The following is a 27,280-nucleotide window of genomic DNA, read 5'->3' as shown; positions in this document are numbered from 1 at the left end:
AGGACCTCTGCAAGAGCAATCAGTGCTCTTAACTAAGTCACCATTTTTTCCCCTTGAACAAAGACATTGTTAAGAACAGAATTCTCTGGGATATTCTAAAAATGATTAATTTTCTCCTCTTCAGTTATAAGAATCTGGATTTTCTCCCCTGCTGATATTCACTAAAAGGAACTGGTTGAACCCCTGGAGGAAAAGGACCAGAAGTATAGGGGTCTTTTTTTTTCCTCTCCAACTTGTCTATGCCAGCCTTCCAGTAATTCTTATAATTTAGTTTTGTTGCCTTGTTTCTTAAGCCAAAAATAAGGATTATGGTTCCTGAGAAGATTTTTACCCTCAGTTTCTACAACCGAGTTACAGTTCTCTGTATTTGTCTGTTTCCAATTTTGGAGGCAACAGTTTGCCTCTGACCTCCTTTCTCTAACTTAAAAAAACCTATTTCTTTCTAAATGTGTGAGGTTTTTGTCATGGTAGTAGTGGTGTGTGTTTGTTGTGGTGGTGGTGATGGTTGTTGACAGAACAAATTGGTGAGTTCTAAGCTATCGTCACAGAATTAAGTCTACGAAAATTAATTTACCCAAGAAACCCTAACTCTTTTGCTCTTATTAGTAGAAAATATAGATCAAAATTTTTGCTAAATGGTTTGTTATTTTATAATGCTTTCTTAAATTTTATTTGAGTTTTAATCTACATAACAAAACAGCATATTGGTTCACTTCACATGACAATAGCTCCTCATTCAGAACCTGAAGAAGTGCTATAAAATAAGCGTCCAGACGGAGCAAGAATGTCAGAGAGCCTAGACCCCAGTGCAACTGTCAACAGTTACCTCATTTTAGGTGTACACCATGTCATGCTATTTCTACATCCACAATGCACTATGTGTAACAAATATCTCTGAACTCATCAGACAGTAGCAGATAATAAAACATTTTAAAGTTGAAAATTATGTTACCAACTAAACAATCATTGATTCCTTAAATCCAGCCAGCAGACACAGTCAGACATATGTTTCCCTAACAAGACAATGAAAATGTGAATCAGCTGGGTAAGAAAATATTTGGGGATGTCATAAAAAGGATGGGTAACAGCAGTGATGGTGCCTGAGCAACGATGGCACCTGTCACCAGATAATGCTGTTTCCAGGTGAGCAGTCCTGCTTCAGACTGAAAAAAAAAAAAGTTATAAAGCTACCTCGGTATAAACTGAAAAATTACGCTTACCTTCCTTCCCATAGACTCAGGATGCTGAGGAAAGCCACATGGTACTGCAGAGAAGTGTATTATTGCTTGGATCTGGGTCTTGAAGATTATTAGCTGTTCAAATGAGAGAAAAACATAAATACTAATCATCTAGAAACCTGCTTTGCTGTTGATATGAAGATGTCTCTGTAAAGTAGTCTACTCAGGGACATCTTCAAAAGCAAAGACTACAGACACAGTTAAAAACATACCATTCCTAATCACTAAATGTTACTAGATTTAGGGGGAAAAATCAAATCTTTATAGGATTTTTTTTTCATTTTTTCCCCTAAAAGGAGTATAAAGGTTTGTCAAAAAGGCCCCACAATTTAGAGGTGGAGGAAGGCATGCAGTTTCAAGGACAAAGCACATCACTGCACTCGGAATGTAGAGTTCTTCATCTGGGATTCAACTAATGTCAAACTGCAGCAATCAGCCACGCTCTAGGCAAACTAAGAGAACAGTAACTTTGACATATTGTCTTCTATAAATGTTTAAATATGGATATTCCTGTGAACATGAGGCTTTCCACATGCCAAACAAAATGTTTTGTTTATGACTCTAAAATTGAACTCACTTTTCTACCCCCAAGAAGGTAGGATTCCCCTTGACTCTTCAACTCCCTATGTTAATTCTCCCTCCATTAAATAAATTATCACGCCATAGCCCAAATTAAAATTTTTGAGAAAATACTCACAAATACATATCAACAGCCAAAAGGAAAATACCCAGCACCTTTGAAAGTCTAGGTTTGTAAAACCACAAGGAAAGCCATAGGCAAGGCAGAAGAGTCGTGAGGGTCAGCAAAGAAATGAGCAGAACGGTTCATTCAGAGAATTAGTTTGGTGTGCTTTGGTAACGAGTTGTTAACAAAAAAAAATCTAATAAATAATCAAGAATGTCATAAATGTGTATTTTACTCAATTTTCTTAATTTTCTTCTTGTTTATTTGTGTACACATGTGTATACATATATGTGTATGTGCATATGCTTATAGGTGCACTAATGACAGATCAGGGGGTAGAATGACGTGTCTCCTCAGTTACTGTCTACCCCATTTTCTAAAATGTAGTCTCTAACTGAACCTAGAACTCACCAACTCTGCTAAGCAAACAATTTATCAACTGAACCGTCTCCCCAGTTCTCTAAAGTTATTTTTTTAATGCATTTATTTATGTTAAGACTTTATGCTCAGAGAGACCTCACCACCTGATCAGGTGGGCACTCCTGAGGCTGCAGAGCGGAGGAGACCACCAACACTGCCCACCCCTGCCCACATCCCTGGCCCAAGAGGCAACTGTATAAGGCCTCTGGGTTCCCGTAGGGGAGGGCCCGGGAGTGGCAGGACCCCTGCGCCTGAGACACTGCCAGAACCTGAAGGAAACAGACCGGATAAACAGTTCTCTGCACCCAAATCCCGTGGGAGGGAGAGCTGAACCTTCAGAGAGGCAGACACGCCTGGGAAACCAGAAGAGACTGCACTCTGTGCACATCCAGGCGCCAGAGGAAAACACCAAACGTCATCTGGAACCCTGGTGCACGGAGGCTCCCGGAAAGAGCGGCGCAGATTTTCCCGGTTCCTGCCACAGCGGAGAGGACTTAGGCAGTACCCCACGAGCAAACTTGAGCCTTGGAACCACAGGTAGGACCAACTTTTCCCCTGCAAGAAACCTGCCTGGTGAACTCAAGACACAGGCCAACAGGAACAGCTGAAGACCTGTAGAGAAGAAAAACTACACGCCCGAAAGCAGAACACTCTGTCCCCATAACTGGCTGAAAGAAAACAGGAAAACAGGTCTACAGCACTCCTGACACACAGGTTATAGGACAGTCTAGCCACTGTCAGAAATAGCAGAACAAAGTAACACTAGAGATAATCTGATGGCAAGAGGCAAGCGCAGGAACCCAAGCAAGAGAAACCAAGACTACATGGCATCATCGGAGCCCAATTCTCCCACCAAAGCAAACACGGAATATCCAAACACACCAGAAAAGCAAGACCTAGTTTCAAAATCATATTTGATCATGATGCTGGAGGACTTCAAGAAAGACATAAAGAACTCCCTTAGAGAACAAGTAGAAGCCTACAGAGAGGAATCGCAAAAATCCCTGAAAGAATTCCAGGAAAACACAATCAAACAGTTGAAGGAATTAAAAATGGAAATAGAAGCAATCAAGAAAGAACACATGGAAACAACCCTGGACATAGAAAATCAAAAGAAAAGACAAAGAGCTGTAGATACAAGCTTCACCAACAGAATACAAGAGATGGAAGAGGGAATCTCGGGAGCAGAAGATTCCATAGAAATCATTGACTCAACTGTCAAAGATAATGTAAAGCAGAAAAAGCTACTGGTCCAAAACATACAGGAAATCCAGGACTCAATGAGAAGATCAAACCTAAGGATAATAGGTATAGAAGAGAGTGAAGACTCCCAGCTCAAAGGACCAGTAAATATCTTCAACAAAATCATAGAAGAAAACTTCCCTAACCTAAAAAAAGAGATGCCCATAGGCATACAAGAAGCCTACAGAACTCCAAATAGATTGGACCAGAAAAGAAACACCTCCCGTCACATAATTGTCAAAACACCAAACGCACAAAATACAGAAAGAATATTAAAAGCAGTAAGGGAAAAAGGTCAAGTAACATATAAAGGCAGACCTATCAGAATCACACCAGACTTTTCGCCAGAAACTATGAAGGCCAGAAGATCCTGGACAGAGGTCATACAGACCCTAAGAGAACACAAATGCCAGCCCAGGTTACTGTATCCTGCAAAACTCTCAATTAACATACATGGAGAAACCAAGATATTCCATGACAAAACCAAATTTACACAATATCTTTCTACAAGTCCAGCACTACAAAGGATAACAAAGGGTAAAGCCCAACATAAGGAGGCAAGCTATACCCTAGAAGAAGCAAGAAACTAATCATCTTGGCAACAAAACAAAGAGAATGAAAGCACACAAACATAACCTCACTTCCAAATATGAATAGAACTGGAAGCAATAATCACTAGTCCTTAATATCTCTCAATATCAATGGCCTCAACTCCCCAATAAAAAGACATAGATTAACAAACTGGATACGCAACGAGGACCCTGCATTCTGCTGCCTACAGGAAACACACCTCAGAGACAAAGACAGACATTACCTCAGAGTGAAAGGCTGGAAAACAATTTTCCAAGCAAATGGTCAGAAGAAGCAAGCTGGAGTAGCCATTCTAATATCAAATAAAATCAATTTTCAACTAAAAGTCATCAAAAAAGATAAGGAAGGACACTTCATATTCATCAAAGGAAAAATCCATCAAGATGAACTCTCAATCCTAAATATCTATGCCCCAAATACAAGGGCACCTACATACATAAAAGAAACCTTACTAAAGCTCAAAACACACATTGCACCTCACACAATAATAGTGGGAGATTTCAACACCCCACTCTCATCAATGGACAGATCATGGAAACAGAAATTAAACAGAGATGTAGACAGACTAAGAGAAGTCATGAGCCAAATGGACGTAACGGATATTTATAGAACATTCTATCCTAAAGCAAAAGGATATACCTTCTTCTCAGCTCCTCATGGTACTTTCTCCAAAATTGACCATATAATTGGTCAAAAAACAGGCCTCAACAGGTACAGAAAGATAGAAATAATCCCATGCGTGCTATCGGACCACCACGGCCTAAAACTGGTCTTCAATAACAACAAGGGAAGAATGCCCACATATACGTGGAAATTGAACAATGCTCTACTCAATGATAACCTGGTCAAGGAAGAAATAAAGAAAGAAATTAAAAACTTTTTAGAATTTAATGAAAATGAAGGTACAACATACCCAAACTTATGGGACACAATGAAAGCTGTGCTAAGAGGAAAACTCATAGCGCTGAGTGCCTGCAGAAAGAAACAGGAAAGAGCATATGTCAGCAGCTTGACAGCACACCTAAAAGCTCTAGAACAAAAAGAAGCAAATACACCCAGGAGGAGTAGAAGGCAGGAAATAATCAAACTCAGAGCTGAAATCAACCAAGTAGAAACAAAAAGGACCATAGAAAGAATCAACAGAACCAAAAGTTGGTTATTTGAGAAAATCAACAAGATAGATAAACCCTTAGCCAGACTAACGAGAGGACACAGAGAGTGCGTCCAAATTAACAAAATCAGAAATGAAAAGGGAGACATAACTACAGATTCAGAGGAAATTCAAAAAATCATCAGATCTTACTATAAAAACCTATATTCAACAAAACTTGAAAATCTTCAGGAAATGGACAATTTCCTAGACAGATACCAGGTATCGAAGTTAAATCAGGAACAGATAAACCAGTTAAACAACCCCATAACTCCTAAGGAAATAGAAGCAGTCATTAAAGGTCTCCCAACCAAAAAGAGCCCAGGTCCAGACGGGTTTAGTGCAGAATTCTATCAAACCTTCATAGAAGACCTCATACCAATATTATCCAAACTATTCCACAAAATTGAAACAGATGGAGCCCTACCAAATTCCTTCTATGAAGCCACAATTACTCTTATATCTAAACCACACAAAGACCCAACAAAGAAAGAGAACTTCAGACCAATTTCCCTTATGAATATTGACGCAAAAATACTCAATAAAATTCTGGCAAACCGAATTCAAGAGCACATCAAAACAATCATCCACCATGATCAAGTAGGTTTCATCCCAGGCATGCAGGGATGGTTTAATATACGGAAAACCATCAACGTGATCCATCATATAAACAAACTGAAAGAACAGAACCACATGATCATTTCATTAGATGCTGAGAAAGCATTTGACAAAATTCAACACCCCTTCATGATAAAAGTCCTGGAAAGAATAGGAATTCAAGGCCCATACCTAAACATAGTAAAAGCCATATACAGCAAACCAGTTGCTAACATTAAACTAAATGGAGAGAAACTTGAAGCAATCCCACTAAAATCAGGGACTAGACAAGGCTGCCCACTCTCTCCCTACTTATTCAATATAGTTCTTGAAGTTCTAGCCAGAGCAATCAGACAACAAAAGGAGATCAAGGGGATAGAGATCGGAAAAGAAGAGGTCAAAATATCACTATTTGCAGACGACATGATAGTATATTTAAGTGATCCCAAAAGTTCCACCAGAGAACTACTAAAGCTGATAAACAACTTCAGCAAAGTGGCTGGGTATAATATTAACTCAAATAAATCAGTAGCCTTCCTCTATACAAAAGAGAAACAAGCCGAGAAAGAAATTAGGGAAACGACACCCTTCATAATAGACCCAAATAATATAAAGTACCTCGGTGTGACTTTAACCAAGCAAGTAAAAGATCTGTACAATAAGAACTTCAAGACACTGAGGAAAGAAATTGAAGAAGACCTCAGAAGATGGAAAGATCTCCCATGCTCATGGATTGGCAGGATTAATATAGTAAAAATGGCCATTTTACCAAAAGCAATCTACAGATTCAATGCAATCCCCATCAAAATACCAATCCAATTCTTCAAAGAGTTAGACAGAACAATTTGCAAATTCATCTGGAATAACAAAAAACCCAGGATAGCTAAAGCTATCCTCAACAATAAAAGGACTTCAGGGGGAATCACTATCCCTGAACTCAAGCAGTATTACAGAGCAATAGTGATAAAAACTGCATGGTGTTGGTACAGAGACAGACAGATAGACCAATGGAATAGAATTGAAGACCCAGAAATGAACCCACACACCTATGGTCACTTGATTTTTGACAAAGGAGCCAAAACCATCCAATGGAAAAAAGATAGCATTTTCAGCAAATGGTGCTGGTTCAACTGGAGGGCAACATGTAGAAGAATGCAGATCGATCCATCCTTATCACCCTGTACAAAGCTTAAGTCCAAGTGGATCAAGGACCTCCACATCACACCAGATACACTCAAACTAATAGAAGAAAAACTAGGGAAGCATCTGGAACACATGGGCACTGGAAAAAATTTCCTGAACAAAACACCAATGGCTTATGCTCTAAGATCAAGAATCGACAAATGGGATCTCATAAAACTGCAAAGCTTCTGTAAGGCAAAGGACACTGTGGTTAGGACAAAACGGCAACCAACAGATTGGGAAAAGATCTTTACCAATCCTACAACAGATAGAGGCCTTATATCCAAAATATACAAAGAACTCAAGAAGTTAGACCGCAGGGAAACAAATAACCCTATTAAAAAATGGGGTTCAGAGCTAAACAAAGAATTCACAGCTGAGGAATGCCGAATGGCTGAGAAACACCTAAAGAAATGTTCAACATCTTTAGTCATAAGGGAAATGCAAATCAAAACAACCCTGAGATTTCACCTCACACCAGTGAGAATGGCTAAGATCAAAAACTCAGGTGACAGCAGATGCTGGCGAGGATGTGGAGAAAGAGGAACACTCCTCCATTGTTGGTGGGATTGCAGACTGGTAAAACCATTCTGGAAATCAGTCTGGAGGTTCCTCAGAAAATTGGACATTGAACTGCCTGAGGATCCAGCTATACCTCTCTTGGGCATATACCCAAAAGATGCCTCAACATATAAAAGAGACACGTGCTCCACTATGTTCATCGCAGCCTTATTTATAATAGCCAGAAACTGGAAAGAACCCAGATGCCCTTCAACAGAGGAATGGATACAGAAAATGTGGTACATCTACACAATGGAATATTAATCAGCTATCAAAAACAACGAGTTTATGAAATTCGTAGGCAAATGGTTGGAACTGGAAAATATCATCCTGAGTGAGCTAACCTAATCACAGAAAGACATACATGGTATGCACTCATTGATAAGTGGCTATTAGCCCAAATGTTTGAATTACCCTAGATCCCTAGAACAAACGAAACTCAAGACGGATGATCAAAATGTGAATGCTTCACTCCTTCTTTAAATGAGGAAAAAGAATACCCTTGGCAGGGAAGGGAGAGGCAAAGATTAAAACAGAGACTGAAGGAACACCCATTCAGAGCCTGCCCCACATGTGGCCCATACATATACAGCCACCCAATTAGACAAGATGGATGAAGCAAAGAAGTGCAGACCGACAGGAGCCGGATGTAGATCGCTCCTGAGAGACACAGCCAGAATACAGCAAATACAGAGGCGAATGCCAGCAGCAAACCACTGAACTGAGAATAGGTCCCCCGTTGAAGGAATCAGAGAAAGAACTGGAAGAGCTTGAAGGTGCTCGAGACCCCAAAAGTACAACAATGTCAAGCAACCAGAGCTTCCAGGGACTAAGCCACTACCTAAAGACTATACATGGACTGACCCTGGACTCTGACCCCATAGGTAGCAATGAATATCCTAGTAAGAGCACCAGTGGAAGGGGAAGCCCTGGGTCCTGCTAAGACTGAACCCCCAGTGAACTAGACTATGGGGGGAGGGTGGCAATGGGGGGAGGTTTGGGAGGGGAACACCCATAAGGAAGGGGAGGGGGGAGGGTGATGTTTGTCCGGAAACCGGGAAAGGGAATAACACTTGAAATGTATATAAGAAATACTCAAGTTAATAAAAAAAAAAAAAAAGACTTTATGCTCTCAAGGTTAAAATACCTGCAACTGTTACTGATAGAAAAAGCCATCAATATGATATTCAAACCAAATATTTTAAATTCTACAGACAGCCCTATCGTCAAGAGCAATTAGTAGTAAAGAGTATGGTTGGACATGGTAAACACAAGTGCTCTGATGCATTAATGTGCTTCATGACCCTAAACCCAGTGAGTCAGTTTCCCTTAAACAAATGGAATTACTGAAAAGCTTTAAGACCTTCCAGGAAAGCTGTACATGACAGACACATCTCTGCTCCGGGACAGCATCAAACTACTAAAGAAACTCAACTACTCCCCTGTGGCAAATTGTTCAAAATACTCCTAGTTAGACAAACCTGTAAGAATTTCTTACTCCAAAACCATTCCTTCCCTATTCAGCCATACAAACCCACAGACAACTGAAAGCCCAGAGCCAAACCAGTGATTTTCAAACTAGGAAGGGGTCTGGCTTAGGGTCCAGTAGCTTCAGCCTCCTCTGAGAACTTGTTACAGTGCAGAATCTGAGACTCCTAATGACATAGGGAAAGCATTTTAACAAGATCTCCATACAGAAGTTAAAATATGAGGAGCTCTTGGGGAAAGAATAATAGAATAATCTCAGTTTAAAAACTAGTGCTACGGCAGAAACTGTTTGTCAACAGGCAGCCAATTTTTAATCTTTCTTGAACAACAGAAAACCCAACCAATGTGGACCTAATGATTAAATATCAGATTAAAAGAAAACCTGTACTAGAGGAAGTTTTTAGAATAAAAGGTGCTATCTCACACTCCCAAATCAGGTCAACTGGATAAACCAGTCATGATGACATTTATATCATTGATGTTCCATTTATACAGTGGTGGTCACATAAGACTATAGTCACTTTGACATAGTCTATGTTTTCAAACAATGACTATAATTTATTAATGCAGCTATGAGAACAATTCTTACACCTAAGCAATGAATGGCCATGGTTAAAACACTGCAATTCTTTTTCTTCTAGACCCTCAAGCACTATGCAGATTTAGAAGCCTGTTGTTTAAGAAAGAGTCAGAGAAACAGAAAGCCTATGCCATCTTGTAAATCAAAGATGGGGGAGATAGAATGTACCGGTTACACGGCTATTTCTTAGCTCCAAATCCATTCTTTAACAATCCTTTCTGTTGAAAAGAAAACTTTTTTTTAAGATTTATTTATTTATTTATTTATTTATTTATTTATTTATTTAATGTATGTGAGTACACTGTCATTGTCTTCAGACACACCAGAAGAGGGCATCAGATCCCACTGCGATGGCTGTGAGCCACCATGTGGTTGCTGGGAATTGAACTCAGGACCTCTGAAAGAGCAGTCAGCTAAGCCATCTCTCCAGCCCGAAAACTCTTAAAACTACCTTCTCAACCTTTATTGGATAGCTTCCTGATATTGTCAATAAGAGCACTATTTTTTTATTCAATCAGCAATGCCCCAACACAGGCCCTCACCATAATAGCAGCAGTTAAGTGGAAGCCACAGGTAACCCCTCAAAAACAGCAGCAGCTTCAGAAAGTAGCTCTCTAGAGGTTCTGAGTCTCACTTCTGTGTCCCCTGCTGTAAGCTTTTTTATTCTCTCACATCTACCGGAAGAGGACTTCCTGCAATTATCTGTGCTACTCTAGTATGCCTGCCCCACCACCACCAACAGTCCTTGCTTTTTATGTCCTAACACTGGGTAACCTATTCCCTATATTAAACCTTCTTGCCTGAAGTACCCAGTGTGGATGTTTTCCTGACAGAATCATAATGGACCCACTAAGCCTACATGAAATAAAGTCAACACGATCTTGATTACTTTAGAAAACAAATCTGAAAAAATAAAATAAAATGAGAATATGTAAGAAAATGTTGACTAGCTCTCCTCTAGAATATGTGCAGGATGAGAAACATATTCAAGTAGTGCAGGTGAAAAAAACACATAAAACAATAAACTAAAATAAATATCACACTGGAAAACACATCAAAACTCAGAAACATAACAGTCGATAAAAAAATCCAAAACAAATGTTTTCTTTTTTTTTTTTTTTTTTTTTTTGTTCTTTTTTTCAGAGCTGGGGACTGAACCCAGGGCCTTGTGCTTCCTAGGCAAGCACTCTACCACTGAGCTAAATCCCCAACCCCACAAATGTTTTCTTAAAAGCATAAAATTCATTGAATTTTAGAAATAGAAAGTACTATATTCCTCTCCCTCGACCATTATCTGCTTTCACTGAGACAGACTAGACAAAAATCAAACTTGGGTTACTATACTTTAAGAAAGCTGCCAAGAAATCAGGAAGAATCCAAAGAAGATTACATAAATGAGGAAAGGAGACAAAAATGGGGACCCTGAAGGAAAGTTGATACAGTGTAACTTTTTAGAAGGCTGTAGTAAAAAGAAAACTTCAGACTAACATATTATCTGACAGTTAGCCTAAGAGTTCTGACTAGCTGTCCTTCAACTTGGCAAAGGAAATAGACATCAGTAAATAAAGACATGAAACTGAGCTTCCCAGCTCAGCTCACAGAGAGACTGAGAAGCTCATCACAAGCACATAACTGTTACTCAAGCATGGTCTCAGGACCAGCGTATCCACACTAGGAAGAAGGCTTGTCGAAAGGGCAACATCTCAGAACTGTTAGGAAACTATTAACCACATGTTAACCCCAGGTAAGCCTAAGCACATAAAAACCCAGACAACACTCCAGTTTCAAAGCAGCATAAGGGAAGAAAAGGGAAGGAGTAAAACTCTAATCTGAAAGTTACTTTTTGAAATTTTTCTAAAAATTTTAAAACTTTTTTATTTGTTAGAATTTACTGGGAATACTGTCAGTAGAAAATGGTAATAACTAATTATTCAGTGCCTATCGTGTATAGGGATTATTTTGTCATTACAAAATTAGTTCAACTCTCAACATATCTATGAAGTGGTTATTATATAACTCTTGTTTTATCCACAAAGCAAGACAAACTCTTAAATAAATGCCTTGCTCTAGGTCACACGCCTGAGTTGACAACTGAGATTTAATTTAGGATAATCTCTTAAAAGCCCACACTCAACCCCAAAATACTACTTCCCACTCACATCATTCCAAGCATTCTTAAGTCATTCAAGAAAAAAAGTATAATTCTGGGGACTGAAACTGCTGCTAATTATAAAGAAAAAAAATAATGCACTTTTCTCTAGTTTAAAATAATTAGTCATAATAGTGACAGGATTACATCAGCACTCTCTGAACACACACTCATCACAAGAATGAAACAGAGAGGACAGTAGGCCAGAAGGTAACTCCAAGTCTAGCACTGTCAGTATTTTTTTAAATGTCTGCTATACACATATATACATACATACATGCACATACACACATACTATATATGCACATCAACAGTGAACATGAGACTATCTTACAAAGAAAGTTCTCGTAATATCCATATTATTAGCTACATTTGGGGAGTAACTGAAATCCCATGCTAATGGGCACATTCTTCCCAGCATCACTCTCCTTCCTTTTCCTAATTGTTTTATAAATGAATGGTTGGTGTATCATAATCTATATATTATAAAATATACACCACTTTGAAATACCTATTTTTAAGGTTATCTCCACAATTAATTTTTTTAAACTGGACATCATTAAACGCACTCCTACAGTTACTTCTACCACCACAGTAATTACCACCATCGCCACCAGTCCCTGAGAAAGTACAGTAAGATAAGAGGGTAACACAAATGAGTGGGAATTTTCTCCTCTGCACTAGCACTGCTTCCAACTCCTAAAACATCCCTTTCCTTTCATCTGTAATTATGAAAGGCAAAACTCAAATTCTGTAAGACCCAATGGTCCTTCAGAAAACACCGAGAACAGTGAAAGGAGAAGGAAAATGGAGGTTCTTGGTAAAAGCCTCCTAAAGTTAACACTGTCTGAAGTTCTGAGATATAAATGACATCATTGTACTAGCAAATAGGCTGGACGAAAAATATGCAAAATTGTATCTTGTATGTAAGGCGGAGTATTATTAAGAAATTATAGCTTCATTCAATCTGAGCATGCTCCTAAAAAGGAGAGAGATGAACAATGACTTTTTCATTAACAATGACAAAGCTCTGGTGACCTAGTTTGAGAATGAACGAACTATGGGTATTAAAAATAGAGTGGCTTAACCCCTAAGAAGAACTAACGATGCTGGACCCAGAAAGATTTAGGGACTGAGATACCAATGCTCAGAATGAAATGTAGCCTTTCAAATGTGGGATTTTAACGTTATGGTTTAAAGCAACTTGGTAAGAATTTACTTGAAAATCTAGAATGTGTAAGGTCTATGTGAGGTACCAGGCAGGTGCAACTCAATATCCTAAAAAGCACAAAAGATTTCTCCGCTCTGGAAGTCACAAAGACAAAACTGAAAGGAAGAGTCAAAAACACCACATTCCTCCTCTGACTCTCTCATTTACCAACGCAACCAATAAAACTACCCAGGCCAATCACTTGAGAATTCCCATCCCTTCTTATTCATAGTAGTTATACAAATTAGCGTTTATGTTACTCCACTGGTCCAGGAAAGACCTTCTGATCCCTATTAGCACTATTAGCATCTTCTCAATCTGCCTTCCCTTCCCACTCTGAGTTCAACTTGAGACTATATTTGAATAAATGTCTTAAATATACTTATAAAACCATAACAATACTCTAAATAAGTAATGTGTGCCACTCATTCAGTAAATATTAACATTTCCTAAGTGATATGTACTAAATACCAGTTGAATGGATAGTTATAGTCCTCCCTTTCCTTAGATATTTATCATGTGAATGTACGATTGTACCATTTTTATTATTTGTACTCGTGTATGTAGGTGCCCAGGCATCCAAGCTGCCCAGGGGTGTCAGATCATTCTGAACCACCTGCTATGGGTGCTAGGACCTGAAGTCAGTCCTCTGTGAGAACCATACATGTTCTTAAAAGCTGAGTTTTTTAGATCCCATGATTTATAAATGTTTAAATAGGGAAAAATGTCCTACCTCCATCATGTACAAAATGAAAACTTAACACATTAAAGAAAAATAACTACTTAAATATCCCTAGAACATCTTTTGTTTGCAAGCTTGTTTGTAATTCTGGGAACCGAACCCAGGGCCTTGCACGTGATGACTAAGCACATTAAGAAGGCACTGGAATCATAGCCTAGACTCATTTTTAACCCCCAGAAAGAGTATAAAGATAATTCTCAAATGTCGCAGAGAATGTAATGACTGAACATCAACACTGTAGAACCAGCAGGTGTGTCCAAACTTTTGACATTATAACACAGTTTTTCATCTATAAAGCTCATGTTCCAGAACAGATTGGCTTCATTCAGGACCATTTTTGGCTGCAAATAGTCTGCAGGCCACAGATTGCATACACCTGTATGGTAACTGGAGTGAGAATGGTCCCCACAGACTCACAGATTTGACTGCCTGGTCACCAGGAAGTGGCACTATTTGAAAGGATTAGGAGGTGGGCTTTCAAGTTCCCAAAGGCCCAAACCACGCCAGTGGCTCTCCAGATGTAGAACTCTAAACTACTTGTCCAGCACCAAGCCTGCCTGTGTGCTGCCATGCTTTCTGCCATGATGATAGACTATGCCTCTGAAACAGTAAACAAGTCCCACTTAAGTGTTTCTTTTATAAGGAGTTGCTGTGATCACTGTCTCTTCACAGCAGTAGACCACTGACAAGACAACCTGGTACCAGACTTCACAGCCAGAGAAACTAATCTGAGCTCCTGAGGACAAACCCTAAACTACACTTTAACAGGATTCCAGAGTGACTGCCATGCAAATTAGTCTTGAATCCACTTTTAAAAAAAACAAAAAAAAAAAACAAAACTATACGCTGTCCATTTCCAAATTAGTCTTGTATGTCTGACCTGAATGTTCACTTCCAACTCTCTTGTTAGCCTCAAATTCTGATTAAGCTACATTCTTGAAGCCAAAATAGAAAAACTAACAGCAAACAGTTATTATACATATATTACTAATAGTCATGAACTTTCACATATACTATTGTAAACAATAAGAATTAAATTAAAAAACAAAAACTTGCCCATAGTCACGGGTATAGTCAAAAGTAAGTAGTGATGGGTTCCATCCCTAGCACTGGGAAGAAGGAGGAGACTCAGAGTTTCTCCATAGCAACTACTTCCTGGAACCCTTAGCAATCCGTTTAACTAAATTAACACTTACACACCCTCAAATGGCAGAAAGCCTAAGTATTTGGTAAGTCTTGTCCCATTTCCTTCTTACTTAGTATAAAGTATGCTCCTTTCCTGAGCAAAGCAAACATGACTGGATTATGGTGCCTTTAAGCACTAAATGCCCCTCCCCTGTACAGAGAAAAATTAAGCCATCTACCCAGAATTAAAAATCTTAAAGTTTTTATGAAACTTTTTATGAACTTAACAACTGCAATCAAACGTTTCCCTGTTGATAGTATCTGAATGAACTGTCTACTAACGTAGCCAAATACAGCCAATAAGCATATGACGTATGGCTAGCCTGAACTGAATTATATTGTAAATATAAAATATATAGAGATATCAAAAATTTAGTATGGATTTAAAAATATAAAATATCTCATTGATAGTATACTAGTTTTCATTTCTTTTAGTGTGATCAGAATAAAATTAAAACATATGGCTTATACTAAATTTCTATTGAACAATGCCAACCATTGAGCTTTCATAGTCATAGAGCATCAAGAAATCTAGTGATTAAAATAACACAAACTCCATTTCTCCTGAAATGCAAGGTAAAGTACAGGTTCCTTCTTTTGTATTATCTTCACCGAGCTTTCAAATCCTAAGTAATTCTTTACTATTTTACCTCCTCCACCTCCTCCTAAATCCTACCCAAATTATTGACCTAGAAATATTAATCTTTTCTAACAACAGTCATATTTAGAGAAAAGGAAAGGAAACAAATTTCCAAAGGGGACTTCAGGTTATCTTAAAAGGCAATACTATGGCAATCTTAAGAGTTTTGTCTGTAGAATCAAATAGCCAAGCATGAACCCTGCTTTTTCTCACTGTGAAAACTGTTGAAGTAGTTTCCTGATTTGACCATTGAATAGTAAATTAGTATTTTATTTAAATAACGCTCACTATTAAAATATCACTTCTGTGCTGTTGTGAGATCATAGAAGCATTAGAAGAGTACCTAAGCCTCTTCTAATCATCACCACCTCCTTTCTGTCTCACTTCCTGAATCAACCACTCCCTTTTCTATTCCTGGCTCTCCTGTCACGTTACTTCCTTAGTCAAGCCTATAGCACATCCAGTAACATACGAAGAATACAGAAGAACAGGTGACAACGAGTCATCTGGAGTTGCTATGACAAAGAACTCCAACCACTAGATACAAAAATGGTTCACCTCAAATAATTCAAAAGCTTCCTCACAATACAGAGCAGTCAATCCATATCTGGATCCCTGTAACAATTGGAGATAAGTATTTCTGAAGTCACTTCTAATCTTTTGTGCCCTAAGGTACCAGCTCAGATGGTAAATTTTGAAACCTGTCCCATTAGCAATATTCACTAGGTCTAAGATTGTGCGCACTTTATGACATCTGATATGGTTGTTAATTACTTTCTGTATACCTAAAATTTTAACAAGCTCCCATTAGCTACTGGAAAACATCAGTTCACACTTGGAACATGTGGCAATCTCAAGTAAAAATCCGAATACATTCTCACAAGCCCAAAGTATAGAAAACATCTTTATCGACAGCTACAAATATTTACTTTGTCATTGTGCTAAGTTGAGTCTTATATGCTTAGAGCAGACTCAAGCATTCAACGGTGGATCTTAAACCAAAATATAAGAAATCTAAACTTCTCATCACTTCTCATATTGTGCCATATGATGCGGACATATGCATTATATTTTATTTCTTTTCTCTTAAACGGAAGAACAGTATCTTCCTAAATTGTAAAGTATATTGTTAGCATATCTAACAAATCATATGCTCCAACTTTGCTGTGCTGGACTAAATCTATTATTTTAACAAGAAAAAATTTATTTGCCTATTATTTCAGTTCTTAAAATGACTCAGTAGTCCCAATAAAATTAGATGCAAAGACATAATTTTATATTTTACTAAGTAGCTGAGGCTCAGAAGTCTAACTATATAATTCCCTCTTTTTTTTTCCACTCTCATACATCTTAAGAAATCTATTAGTCCATGACTATTGTGATCAACAACTTTTTCACAGTACCTCACCATACCACGTCAAACACAGACTATGGGTGAACAGGAAGAGAAGGGAAAAGATAAAGGATGGTCAAAAAAGAATGTTCATAATGAGCTAAACCCAAGATCACATCATTTTTCTTATCTTTTTAAATTCTTAAAGTTTAATTTTTCTGATATCTAAGATGATAAAAGAAAGTTATCTTGCTAGTCACTGTCATTTCAGAGTTAGTATTTTGAAAGTCCTATAAAACCCCTATATAATACATAACTTAAGCCAATTCATTACCCTTCACTGTTTCTTCATGGGTAATAACAGAGTTTATCAAACCTTTAGAATTACTTTAAGATATGGAGTTCCTGAATCTAACAATTTAAATATATGTTTATCCTCTCACAGGTGGCTATTTTAATGCATGTATGTGTACTTTGTTATTTACTTGTCCTTAAAGGTAGGGCCCGTGTTCTAAATAGGTTTGTGTCCTTGAGCACAGTGCTACATGCATACAGGCATGTTATACATGGTCTAACAGAAAGTATAACTGTTAACTTTAACAGAAGATTTCAAATTCCCCCTATGTATGGTACAGCATTGTTACTACAATTTTTAACCAGATTCTGAGCAGATAATTCTGTACAGCCAGGATAAGAACCAGGTTATATTATTATATACTATGGTCAATAGTATATTTGCATCTGCAAACAGAGACTATAAATGAGAGATGGAAACTAGTACCAAACACTGTTTCAGCCTGATGGCCTTAAAAACTGCCTCAAACACCATTTCATCACTAGATCATAAAGCTACAAGGCAGAGAGGGTGTCTAACAAGGATATGTACTGAGCTTTCAATTCATTAAGATAGATTTCACTCAAAAACTGAGATTTGCCAAATTCATTTTTTTAATGAGACTAAAGGTAATTTCTTATTAAAGTAAAAATTTGAAGAAATACTTTTAAAAACATATAAGTTTCTACCTTTTAGTCAAGACGCAATATTATCAACATCTGCTTAAACTCAAGCTGAGCTTAGTCCTATGAGTAGTTATCGGAGGTACTCTTGGCCACAGACCCTGGCCTAGGTAAAACCCATGTGCATCTATAAAGCCAGTGCAAACACAAGCTAACTACCAGAACTTTAGCAAAAACTTACAGGCAGACACCACATCTGCACACAGCTAAGCATATGGTAATCCAGGCCTCCGGAACCCCAAGATCACCAAAACTTTTATGAAAACTTTTGAGTTATTTGGGGTAAGGGAAAGAGATGTGAAAGGGCAATAAAATGCCTTTAAAACACCTATTTTGACTAAATTTGCAGCTGTTATTTCTGCTGTTCTGAGGCTTTTTTTGGAACCACCTGAGTACTGTTTGAAGTGACAACAGTAACTAGTGGTAGCCTTAAAGAACTAAAGAAGAAAAGAGAACTTTCAAATTGTTAAAAGCTACTTGTACTATATGATTAATACTTTAGGGAGTTCCCATAGACTGAGTATAAATTGTTATGTAAATGCAAGAAGGTAGGTCAGCTTCCCTGAGTTTCACTGGTTTTTTTAAGAAGATGCAGAAACTTACGTTTTCATTCTTATTATATCACACATTTTATACAACTAGAAAGCGAGTCTATGACCCAAATAACATATATGTATGGCACCAATAAACACACAGAATACTTTTAAATCATCCCAACTGCACTTTCTAATATATTTGAACTGCTCATAAAAACAGTATCATAAAACAAAAGGGACATCGCATACATTTTAAAACCCATTTTGTATCACATTTAAATGAAGTCAACGGCTCAATCCATTCCTAGCTATGCAAAAGATAAATTATTTTTTGGAAGAATCATACATCTATAGAATTTTTAAAATAATTGCTCTATTAACTTTGTTCTTAAACATGGTCTCAGCATGTAATGGAGACTGACTTCTAACTTGTAATCTTCCCACCTTCACCTCCCCAATGCTGAGATCACAAACATACACACACCAGCGCTCTGCTCTCCCAGTAAATCTTAAATCTGTAATGGCATAAGACTCTTCAACTGTATGGTTCTGTTTCTACTCAACCAAAAGTAATAAAAACAGACATATCTTCTCAGGAAGAAATACAAAATGGCAGGGTGTGCTGGTACACACTGTTAATCTCAGGAAGCAGAAACAGGTAGATCGTCATAAGTTTGAGTACAACCTGGTCTGCAAAGCAAGTTCTGGGCCAAGGCTACATGGTGAGATTCAAAACACCACAAAAAAAAAAAAAAAAAAAGGAAAGGGGGTGGAGAGAAACAGAGAGATGAAAGCTCTTCAAGACTTCAGGTATAAAAATAAAAACAGAGTACCCCACCCTACTCCCCCCAAAAAAATAAAATAAAGCAATAAAGTTAGGATACTGGACATCTACTTGAAGAATTACAAAAATTACAAATAAAGGGAGTACATTTTAAGGGACAAAGTGGTATTTTACAAAGAAAAGATTCTTGCCCTTCTAGCCTGCGTCTTTCTGCTGGCACAGATCATCAGTTTGACTGCTCCTCTGAAGACCCTCCAGTCTGAAGGCCTCCCAAGAGTTCCACTGCATGGAGGGCAACAGACAAGAGCCTAGCATGGCCACCCTCCAAGAGGCCCAACAGGCAGCTGAAGGAGACAGAGGCAGATACTTATACCCAACCAATGGACAGAAGCCAGGGACCCCTGTGGTTGAATTAGGGAAACACTAGAAGTTGTGGAAGTGGACAACCCAATAGGAAGACTCAACTAACCTGGACCCCTGAGATCTCTCAGACACTAAGCCACCAACCAGGCAGCATACAGGAGTTGATCTGAGGCCCCCACCACACATACACCAGAAGTCTGCCTGGTCTGGCCTCAGTGAGAGAGAATGCACCAAGAGACTTGAGGTCCCAGGGATGCCTTTCGGGGTGGGGATGGGAGGATATCCTCTTGGAGATAGGAATGGGATGAGGAACTGTCAGAGGGCAGACTGGGAGGGGGATAACAAATGGACTGCAAAAAAAAGGATTAAAGATAATGTTTTTTAAACTAAAAAGAAAAAAAAAAACAAAAGATTCTCTCCAGTGATTTATTTAGTCTCAGTTAGGTAAGTCTGTTTAACTTCCTCAACAATCCAAATAAGAAAACATGCCAGACACATGGCTTAGTGGATAAACATATGCCTACTGACAAACCAGCAACCCAAGTTTGATACCAGAAACCATACAGTAGAAGTAGAGACCAACAATTCTCAAGTTGTCCTCTAACCTCTATGAGTGTGTCATGGTGGGTGTACACACACACACACACACACACACACACACACACACACCAAATGTGTGCAAGAGAGAAAATATGCTAGCAACCGCAAGGCCCTGAGTTCGGTCCTCAGCTCCGGAAAAAAAAAAAAAAAGAGAGAGAAAATATGTAAACATAAAAGGAAAAAGCAACATTACTGAATCTTTTATGAATCCTGTCAATGAAAAATTATATATGTTTGTCCTTACTTATTAGCAAAATAATTCACAATAATACAAAAAACGTATTAGTTCCAACACATTTACCCTGAGAGCCATATAGTAAATCACATATATTTTCCATTAACAGTGTATCTATGCAGAACTAGTAGATATATTATTCACTACATTTTTTCCTGTTCAAATTTGTTTTAAAAGTGCAAGGTTTATCATTAGCTTCATTGGAAAAGAATAAGAAACACACTTCTTTTCCTACATTTTAAAAAGACAGAAGAATATCCCAATAATCCTAAATAGGGTAACTAAATATTCAATACTTTGAGAGCATTTTAATAAGTCAATATCTTCCATAAATGCTGAACAGTACAACCTAACACTGAAAGTTAACAGGAACACTGGAAACCACAAGCAAGGGGCAAACTAGTAAGTAACAAGAGGCTATATATCAAAAAGGATAAGAGTAATTCAATTTCAAAATTGTAAATTATATTTACAAAAGGCTGGTTCACCTATAGTCAAGAAATATCTCATAAGGGAGAAAAAAATCAACAAACTTGTTGAAAATTGTTTGGCAACAAACAATTCATCAAATTCAGAATGAACAGAATAGGCACAGCAAGATGGCTCAGTAGGTAAAGATACTTGCCACCAAATCTGATACAATGTGAGTTCAATCCCCAGAACTCACATGATAGAAAGAGAGCATTTACTTCCTCAAGCTTTCTTGGGGACACACACACACACACACACACACACACACACACACACACACACACGAGTAAATGTTACGAGAATATAAACAACAAAAGTCATGGCATGTGGCTTTAATTCCAGCACACAGACAGTGGGTCTCTGTGACTCTATTCAGTTCCAGGCTAGTCAAGGCTACCTAGCAAGGCCTTATTGAAAGAGGGTGAGGGAGATGGACAGATGGACAGTGTAACCAGACATTGGGACTCATACAACTATAAATCACAAGTTTGAGGATACCCTGTCATAGATAGCAAGACCTAATTTAAAAAAGAGGGCGGGGAGGGAGAGAAGAAGAAAAGGCAGAAAGTGAGAAAGCAAGAGCGAGAAGCGGGAATGAGTGCTGTTAAGCTGCAGTTAGAGAGAAACAGGGGAGCATGAAGTATATGTATGAGAGGTCGGGCTCATGAGTATAATCTCAAGGGCGTAAGGTGGCAAGTTCAAGGTCAATTTGGGCTGTATACTGAGGCCGAGATAGGAACAGACTAAAGCAAAATTAAAAGGAAATGCCTAGTCTTTTCAATAACAAGCTGAGTACCTAGAAACAGGTTTTGAAAGGCTGAGTGCACACACCAAGCTTGAACACCAACTATTATCACTGATTTCACTTGACCTCCACCAGACTTAGCACAGAAGGATGAGAAAACTCTTAAAAGTCAGCTGCACTTTAGGATGAAGATGTAATGTAAATGGCTGCTACAAAACCCCATTCAGATGGCTCTCGCTCCCGGTCACGCGTCTACTCGGCACCTTTTCACTATTACACAGCGTTATTTCCTCTGCTGAAGCATCAGACCAAAGAAAGCAGAGCACAAAGACAAAGAATTTAAATGCCACTCAAAAATTAAACTAAGTAATTCTCTATTCCTTAAAGTATTACATAGACACTTCCTTCTCGAATCAAGAGCTAGGAAGAGTTTAAAACCATGACCACCATAATGAGCACTTCTATTGGAGACTTAGGACTCAAGGTGAGGCTACCAAAAGAAACAAAACAGGGAAAACGCTTCTGTGAGGCTAGTCCATGACCTCAGTATTCTGAGGAACACCATAACAGATCCGACCATCTTTCTCCAACAGATCTGGCTCCTGGCATCATTTCCTAATGTAGTCCTATACTATAAGATGCTATTGATTTCCTTCCAGAAAGTTCCAAGCCAACACAGCAATGCTGTGCTTCATGTTTGTTTTCCTGACAGGGTCCAAGGTAACTACAGCACTGCCTCTGTGATATAAACATCAGGGAACATGTAATAGAAAAGAAAGTCTCCACTGGTCACTGCAAAACAAAAGAAAAGACAAACATTTCTCAAGCCCCAAACTCTACTGCCTCAGTTCTTTGTCATCCTCGCTGTTTTCTGAGATAGTCTCATACTCAGTCTATGGATAAGAAATCAGAAACACAGTTTAACAAATGTACCTACTTAACGAGTGTCAAATACAATACTTAAACTCAATTATCCCACGTTAATTCTTGATTTGCAACAAAAGGATAAACTACATCCATCGGTGTAGGTCAGACAACTGGTAAACAACTGCATTCTTCAGAGCATCCATTTTCCTAGCTCTCCTTATTTTAATCTTTCTGTGAGTCTGCTGGTTCACACCTTTAATTCCAATACTTGGTAGAGAAAAGCAAAAGGACTGCCTAGGCTACATTGTTGAGTTCCAGGCCAGTGGGCTACAAAGTTTGATCCTGCTTTAATTTAAAAAAATTAAGTAGAGAATTCAGTCACTATGCTGTAAATATATTCTTCATATAATTTGCTCTGATTCTACCTTTCCCTATATACTCACAAATGAGGACATAAATATCCTATAGATACCTCTCGTGTAGTCATGATGAATCCAACTTCACAGTCAAACAACAGGTTTAATAAGGATCTGTTCCCTAGACAGTTCCCAGTTGATTATTCTTTACACCACAGTTTAATAATCAAATTCTATTAATATACAATATGTCCTTTTATTTTACAATTTAGAAATGCTATTGAAAATAACTTTGGCATTAAATAAAAAGACTAAATTTTGGCTGTATACTAGCAGGATAATGGCTTCATGAAAGAGATTTTTTTTTTAAGAAGTTGCTATTACAAATTTGTGTACAATATTTTTAATACTGAATTAGCTAGGGATGAACCACAAAGAAATGGTAACTCTCAACCAGAATTATTTTAACCCCCAAAAACTACTCACAGAAGTCAAGATAGATACACAAATAGGAAACAGATGTGTTTCTCACTTGAAACAAACAAACAACAACAACAAAAAAAAAAAAAGCCAGACAAATTATAGGAAACAACTGTCCTCAAGAAACTGGACATTGCCCAACAAAGAACAGATTCTAGAACAGTGGTTCTCAACCACCCTAATGCTGTGACTCTTTAATAAAGTTCCTCAGGTTGCGATGACCCATCCCCAAGCCTAAGACAACTTTCCACTGCTCCAGCAGACCTGGGTTTGACAAACATGACTCTGGAGGGCCTTGCCCTTCCCCCCATTCTCCCTGCCTTGCTAAAAACCATTACATTACATTCCTAAAGCGAGCCACCAAGGTCTATCCCCTTACTTGGCCACTTCCTCTTCCTGAGGATGACTTCCAAGGTCCAGTCATCAAAGTACTAAAATCCAGCAATCAAAAACCGCCTTTGGTTTACCTAGTTAACATGCCCAATCAAAATTAAACACATTATCCTAACACTGGGTTTTCCTAGGGTCCACATCTGTCTTCTCTCTGTCCAGAGGCAATCCTTTATTCCTCTCCAGGACAAACATCCCTACCTCTTCTTGTTCTCTTCCCTTCTCCCTCATCTTCTATCTCCTGTCTGTCTTTTATTCCCTGCCCTCTGTCCCTCTGAGGCAAATAAATCTTTTTGCTGAGAAATTGGTCTTAGGGGTCTGAGCAATACTGTTCCTTACAGTTGCTACTTCAAAACTGTAATTTGGTTACTGTTATGAACCATAATGCAAATATTTGTGGTATTTCAGACGGCCTTAGCCAACTCCTGTGAAAGGGTCTTTTGACCCCTAAATGGGGCCATGACCCAAGCAAGGGTTGAGAACCACTGTTGTAGAAGGATAGGAAATAGTGCAAACCAAATCATACCATTGCCCCTGCTTTAGAGACTCTACCTGTAGAGACTCAAAACTGACTAAAGTAAGTTGAGGAACCCAGCTGAGGTAGTAAACAGACCTAAAAGTCCATGAAGACCAGGCATCAATCTGGAAAGAAAGTAACAAAAAAACAAAGTAACTTAAAAAAGGAAGTTTGCTAATTGAGGTATCAAACATTCAGCACAGTAATGATTGTGTAAGTAAACTACCGGAAGCTAAGAAAGAAACAACCTGAAAGAATCACGGATTGGTGCCTGACAATCAGATAGAACAGGAACACAGCCTGATCCTACCAGCCAAACTAACAAGGGACATTGAGGGGGAGTGCTCAAGAGGGTGTGATCTCAGTAGTAAGAAGGGATTAGCCCCTAGATAACAGTGCTCTAAGTCACCTGATGAGCTGGAAAACAAGTCACAAACTGTCCCCAAACTACAACTCAAATGACTAAAAAATATTCCTAATACAAAATGTAAAGGTAAAATCTCTAGTGTCTATCATCCAATCAAATATTACCAGAGCTGGGCACAGTGACAAATGCCAGTAGTGCCAGCACTGAGGAGACTGAGACAGAAAAATCATCTTCACCTTGGAGATTAAAGCTTGTCTGGGAGAAAACCAACAGTCTGGGGAATTACCAGGCACAAAAAGGAGGCTAAAACCATGAGTCATAATGAAGAAAACAATTTACTAAAACAGGTTTTAGAATTCAAGACAGGAATATTAAAGACTATTTTAAATACATGTACATATTCAAAACCTCAAGTAGAAACATGGAGGACATATTAAAAATACCTAAACTACAGAGACGATAACTACCTCTAATGAAAAATAAACTACACTGAATTAACAGATAGGACAGTAAAGAGAAAATAAGTGAACCCAGGGGCAAAAAAAAGCCATACACACAAAATGCATATACAAATAAAACAGGCAGAGAAAAGATACCAAGCATAATAGCAAAGAAGTGAAAAGCCCATCAGTGAACACAGGTCAATACTAACCAGCCAAACATGCGTCATAAACAGCTGGTTTATATCAGGAGTACAGCACTGGTTTATCATTTAAGTAAAGCAACCACCAGACTCATTTAAAAAAAAAAAAAAAAGGTTATCTCAATAAACATGAAAAAAGCCTATGGCAAAACACTGCACCTATTTACTTTTCTTTTTTTTAATTTCTACAAACCAGGAATAGTACAATATTTTCTCAGTGCAACAAAGGGTATTTCAAAGATCTGAAAAATACACAATTGTCATCTTAATTGTCAGAGATGTTTCCTGTAACATTAGAAACAAGATCAAGATGTCTAATTACTCAGCATTATACCTGCATTAATGGACAGGAAACCAGGAAGGGAATAACATTTGAAACGTAAACAAAAAATATCCAATAAAGAAAAAAAAAAGTACTAGCTACTGGAGTGAGGCAAGAATAAAAACAAGGCATCCAGATTAGAGGGAAAACAACTTTCTTTATTCACAAAATGCATGTTTAAAATGTCTAAGTTGAAGATCTAACATAATACAAATCTACCAAAAGAGTAAGTCTATCAAAGTTATGGCAATATGCAAAAAACTGAAGTACTGCATATGAGCAATGAACAATTAAAATTTATTTTTAAATACCATTTATAAAATCAACAAAGAAAAAAACCAAAATACTAAAGGATTAATCTGTCAAAACAAGGGAGAAATCTGTATATTGAAAACCTAAAACATTACTGATAGGAACTAATTATATAGAAATATCTTATCGAAGAGTCAAGAGGCTCAATATTGCTATTCTCTCCAAATCTTTATAAATACAATGTAATTCCAATTAAAATCTCAGTGGGCATTTTACAAACTGCTTCTAAAAGTCATATGGAAATGCAAAGTCAACTAAAAAGAGAGAAGCCACCCTGGAATTTGAAAAGGGGAAGTTTAGTCTAAGAGATCATTAACTATAATAGGGTTGGAAAAACAGCCAATTAACTAATGAGAAATAAAAAGGGCTGTGCTGCAGGAGAGGCGATACCCACTAGATCTGAGCCAAAACACTGCAGTAAGAGCTTCTTCTAACCATAACTGCCCCAGGGCTGAGATCTATCCCTGCTGAAAGAAACACTGTGCCCTCTACAGAAGGGCTGAAAAGCTGCTCTAGAAGAGCTCTAGCTGAGGGGAGAGCCCCCTTCAACTTCCTAGGAACCCACCATTCGAAACAGACAGAAAACCATTCTTTATGGAGCTGATGTTCCACCAACATTCTACGCTATAAACCAGGACAAGCAGCCAGATCACTAAGCACTGCAGGATTCTGGTACTTGAAAGCACTATGCAGAAAAGCGGACTGGGGAAGACATGTGGATTAATATTGTAGAGAGACAAGCAAGCAAGCATAAAGGATACCAGAGGAAAAAAATTATCAGTAGTGTCACTTCTTTCTAGCCTAAGCTAAGTATCAGTGAGTTTTTGTTACCATCAACTCAAGAAAGATTTGAATTCGCTGTCTTTAATGACTCAGTCTTGATCTCAACCCAATCACCACAACCTTATGTAAAGATGCCTTTATCAAGAAAATGAAAGTTCTCAATAGTATGTAAATATAAGGGATCATAGTTATAACTCACTAGTAGCGCTTTGTCTAGCATATACAACCTCAGCTCACTTGCTCGCTTGTTCTCTCTCTCTCTCTCTTTCTCTCTCTCTCTCTCTCTCTCTCTCTCTCTCTCTCGCACACGCACACGCACACGCACACGCACACGCACATAACTGGTGGAATTAGAGATTCAATTTTCAGGCACAGAATTTGAAAAAGAAAAGGTTTAAGGGTTTATTAGATAAAATAAACACAAAAAAATTAAGAAATTATGGCCATATACAAAAACTCTGATGCTTCAACCCTACCAAGTTCAAAGATAAGCACAAAA

At 38.1% G+C, this 27,280-nt stretch overlaps 1 protein-coding gene across 3 annotated transcripts in view; it reads right to left on the bottom strand.

Annotated features, from left to right (window-relative positions):
* The window catches only part of Fut8 (fucosyltransferase 8), a 246,864-nt gene that overhangs the window by 171,791 nt on the left and 47,793 nt on the right, over positions 1-27,280 (bottom strand). For all 3 annotated transcript variants that reach the window (NM_001002289.2, XM_087554154.1, NM_001412189.1), the window contains 1 exon segment: positions 1,221-1,313. The gene's annotated coding sequence lies outside the window, so the exon portion shown is untranslated.

Source organism: Rattus norvegicus, chromosome 6, assembly GCF_021556685.1.
Source record: "Rattus norvegicus strain SHRSP/BbbUtx chromosome 6, alternate assembly SHRSP_T2T, whole genome shotgun sequence".
Taxonomy (NCBI): domain Eukaryota; kingdom Metazoa; phylum Chordata; class Mammalia; order Rodentia; family Muridae; genus Rattus; species Rattus norvegicus.
The sequence above is the reverse complement of the archived record's forward strand: the minus strand, read 5'-3'. Positions and strand labels throughout refer to the sequence as shown.